At 56.1% G+C, this 4,282-nt stretch overlaps 1 long non-coding RNA gene across 1 annotated transcript; it reads left to right on the top strand.

Annotated features, from left to right (window-relative positions):
- Positions 1 to 1,681: 1,681 nt before the first annotated feature.
- Positions 1,682 to 4,098, top strand: LOC110390538. The gene is made up of 3 exons (XR_002433775.1): positions 1,682 to 2,131; positions 2,213 to 3,105; positions 3,848 to 4,098. It is a non-coding gene; the product is annotated as an uncharacterized LOC110390538 (long non-coding RNA).
- Positions 4,099 to 4,282: the final 184 nt, after the last annotated feature.

Here is a 4,282-nt window from a genome sequence, read left to right as displayed (position 1 = left end):
CTGTGGGGTTCTCTAGGGGCTGTGGGGTCCCTGCAGGGCTCTGTGGGGCTCTATGGGGTTCCTATGGGGCTCTATGGGGTTTCTATGGGGCTCTGCGGGTCTCTATGGGGCTCCATGGGGTCTCTATAGGGCTCTGTGGGGTCTCTATGGGGCACCATGGAGTCTTTATTGGGATCTGTGGGGCTCCGTGGGGTCCCTATGGGGCTCTATGGGGTTGCTATTGTGATCTGTGGGGCTCTATGGGGTCTCTATTGGGATCTGTGGGGCTCCATGGGGTTTCTATGGGGCTTTATGGGGTCTCTATGGGGCTCTGCGGGTCTCTATGGGGCTTCATGGGGTCTCTATAGGGCTCTGTGGGGCTCCATGGGGTCTCTATAGGGCTCTGTGGGGTCTCTATGGGGCTCCATGGGGTCTTTATTGGGATCTGTGGGGCTCTACGGGATCTATGGGGTCTCTATTGGGATCTGGGGGGCTCCGTGGGGTTCCTGTGGGGCTCCGTGGGGTCCCTATAGCACTCTATGGCGTTTCTGTGGGGCTCTGTGGGTCCCTGATGGGCTCTATGGGGCTCCATGGGGTCTCTGTGGGGCTCTATGGGGTCCCTATGGGGCTCTGTGGGTCTCTATGGGGCTCTATGGGGTCACTATGGGGTTCTGTGGGGCATATGGGGCTCCATGCGTTCCCTATGGGGCTCCATGGGGTTTCTATGGGGCTCTGTGGGCCTTTATGGGGGCCCTACACGGTTCTGTGGGTCTCTGTAGGGCTCTATGGGGTCTCTATTGGGATCTGTGGGGCTCCGTGGGGTTCCTATGGGGCTCCATGGGGGCCCTATAGTGCTCTATGGGGTTCCTGTGGGACTGTATGGGGCTCCATGCGTTCCCTATGGGGCTCCATGGGGTTTCTATGGGGCTCCATGGGGGTTCTACGTGGCTTTGCGGGTCTCTATGGGGCTCCGTGGGGTTCCTATGGGGCTCTATGGGGTTTCTGTTGGGATCTGTGGGGCTCTGTGGGGTCCCTATGGGGCTCTGTGGTGTTTCTATGGGGCTCTGCGGGTCTCTATGGGGCACCATGGGGTCTCTATAGGACTCTATGGGGCTCCATGGGGTCTCTATAGGGCTCTATGGGGCTCTATGGGGGTTCTATGAGGCTTCGTGGGTCTATGGGGCTCCATGGGGTCTTTATTGGGATCTGTGGGCCTCCGTGGGTTTCCTATGGGGCTCTACGGGGTTTCTATGGGGCCGTGCGGGTCTCTACGGGGCTCCATGGGGTCCCCATAGGGCTCTGTGGGTTTCTATGGGGCTCCGTGGGGTCCCTATTGGTGTCTATGGGGCTCTGTGGGGTCCCTAAGGGTTGCTATGGGGCCCTATGGGGCTCTAACAGGTCTCTATGGGTCTCTGTGGGGTTCTAACGGGTGTCTATGGGTCTCTGTGCAGTCCCTATGGGACTCTATGGGTCTCTGTGGGGTTCCTAGGTGTCTCTATGGGTCTCTGTGGGGTCCCTATGGGTCCCTATGGGTCCGTATGGGTCTCTATGGGTTCCTATGGGTCTCTATGGGTCCCTGTGTGTCTCTATGGGGTCCCTAGGGGTCTCTGTGGGTCTCTGTGGGGACCCTATGGGTCTCTATGGGGTTCCTAGGGGTCTCTATGGGTCCCTGTGGGGTGTCTATGGGTCTGTATGGGTCCCTATGGGTCTCTATGTGTTTCTATGGGTCTCTATGGGTCTTTATGGGTCCCTAGGGGTCTCTATGGGGTCCCTAGGGGTCTCTATGGGTCCCTGTGGGGTGTCTATGGGTCTCTATGGGTCCCTATAGGTCTCTGTGGGTCTATGTGGGGTCCCTATGGGTCCCTATGGGTCTCTATGGGTCTCTAGGGGGTCTCTAGGGGTCTCTATGGGTCCCTATGGGGCTCTGTGGGTCCCTATGGGGCTCAATGGGACCCCCACGTGGCTCTGCGGGGCCCCCCCCGCTCTGTGGGGCATCTGTGGGTCGCGCTGTGGGTCACGTCGGGGTCCTCCCGTGGGTCACATCGGGGTCCTCCCGTGGGTCGCCCCCCAGATCTGGCCGAGGCCCGCGCGTCGCAAAACGCCGAGAGACGGGAGTGGCACCGCCGGAACCACCTGACCCTGGCGGCCAAGGGTAAGCCGGAAGGGGCGGGGATAACCCTACTGCTTCCGGTGAGCACTTCCGGCGCCGCTCACGCGTCACTTCCTGTCTCAGGGCCGCTCCGGCAGACGTTCTCGCAGAACCCGTTGGCGCCGCCCGCTGCTCCCGCGACGCCCGCGGCGCCGAAGCGGCCGTGGAAGGAAACGTTGGGGTGAAAAGAACGGCAGTAAAAGCTCGAGACTCGAAATCCGCTTTTTTTTCTTTTTTTTTTCCCCTTTCATTTCGGGCGTTTCCGGTCCGCGGGCGGCAAAATGGCGGCGTCCCAACGGGCGCTTCCGGTGAGGGGCTGTCAACATGGCGGCGTCCAGGCTGGCGCTTCCGGTGCTGGTCTGTCGAAGCGGTGGCGTGGCAATTGAGCTTCCGGTCGCATGGCGGCGTCATCTAATTAAAAATCCTATGTACGGGGGAGGAGGGGCTAATATGGCCGCCCCCACGTCTGTGGTTCAGATGGCGGAGATGTCAGCGTGAGACGGCCACTTGGAGGACGCCATATTGCGGCCGCCATGTTGAATCGACGCCACTTCCGCCTTGAATCGGAAATACCGCGCTCTGATTGGCTACCGCCTGCGTTGAAACGGAAAAGGGGAGTGCTCAGCAATACGCATGCGCGGCCCCGCCCCTTCTCTCAAGGCATTGGCTGCGCCGAGCGGAAAGGGCGGGGCCTCGGGGAAAGCGCGCGGAGAGAGCGAGTTTGGGGCGAAAAAGGGCGAAATTGGGGCCGGGTGCTGAAGCTGGGGGCCCTGCAGCGGATCTGGGAGGAAAAAAGGGAATTCTTGGCATAAAAAGGGAACTTTGAAGCGGAAAAAGGGGAATTTTGGGGGTAAAAAGGGGAAAATTTGGGGGAAATAGGGGAAAATTGCGGGGGGAAAAGGGGAATTTTGTGGGGGTCCAAGGGCGCCATCTTGGGACCGGAAGTGCCGCCATGGAAGCGGAAGTGGAGCTGCTGGGTGAGTCGCTAATGAGAGGTTGTTAATTGGGGCTTAATTAGCTCCGGACAGGCCTTGATTTGGGGTTAATGAAGGGTTAATTGGGGGGATCGCCGCTTCATGAGGTCTGTTAGGGGGTTCATTAGGGATTAATTGGGTTAATTAGTTAACTGGATGGTTGGTGATGGGGTTAATTAATGCTTAATTAAGGGAAGTACTAATGATGGAGTCGATTTAGGGGTTAATTATTGGGATTAATTTGAGAGATGGGTTAATTAAGGAGCTCACTCACTCTGGTGCTAATAATGGGGTTAATTAGGCGGCGTTCTCTAATTATGACTTGAATCGTTAGTTAATTAAGTTTGAATTTGGGGCTCTATTAATGATAGCCTTGACTATGAGGTGGGCTAATTAAAGATTAACTCGTTAATTAACAACTAGATATGGCTCATTGAGTAATTATGGAGTCAATGGCGGGATTAACTTTCAAATTAATTAATTATGGGGTTAATTACGTGAACCATTAAGAGCTAATGATGAAAAGCTTTAATTATGGAAGGTATTGGGGATGTAGTAGGTAATTAATTAATGAGTTGTTGAAATTAGAGAGATAATGAAACATTAATTAATAACGGGTAGCTAATAGCTTGCTTAATGAATAATAAGTTGGCTAATTAGGGGCTTGCCTTGATTAGATAGTAAGATAATTAATTGGCTTTGTTTATTATGAGGTTAATTAGCCATTAACGGTTGCTCCCCATAGCCCCGCAGTGGCCCCACCCCCTCCTGGAAAAGCTCCGCCTCCACCCCGGCCTCAGCCAATTAGCGGCAGCGCTGGAGGAGAAAGGACCAATCCCAGCGCAGGGGCGGGACTTGCGGCAGGCGGAGGCGGGGCTTGCGCGGAGCCGCGCCGCGTGGTTGGCCCAGGAGGCGCTGTGGGCGGGGCTACAGGAGCTGCTGCGCAAGCCCCGCCCCCCCGGTGCAGACCAGGTGAGTTGGGGGATTTGCCACCAATTTTGGGGGGAAATTTGGCCAATTTGAGGACGTTTTTCCCCAAATTTGGGGCAGCTTTTCCCATTTCTGGACATTTTCCTCCAAATTTTGGGCAGATTGTCCCATTTCTGGACTTTTTCACCCAAATTTGCGGCAGCTTTTCCCATTTCTGGATATTTTCCTCCAGATTTGGGGCAGATTGTCC

The sequence above is a fragment of the Numida meleagris genome, unplaced genomic scaffold, assembly GCF_002078875.1.
Source record: "Numida meleagris isolate 19003 breed g44 Domestic line unplaced genomic scaffold, NumMel1.0 unplaced_Scaffold1278, whole genome shotgun sequence".
NCBI classification, from domain to species: Eukaryota; Metazoa; Chordata; class Aves; order Galliformes; family Numididae; genus Numida; species Numida meleagris.
The sequence above is the reverse complement of the archived record's forward strand: the minus strand, read 5'-3'. Positions and strand labels throughout refer to the sequence as shown.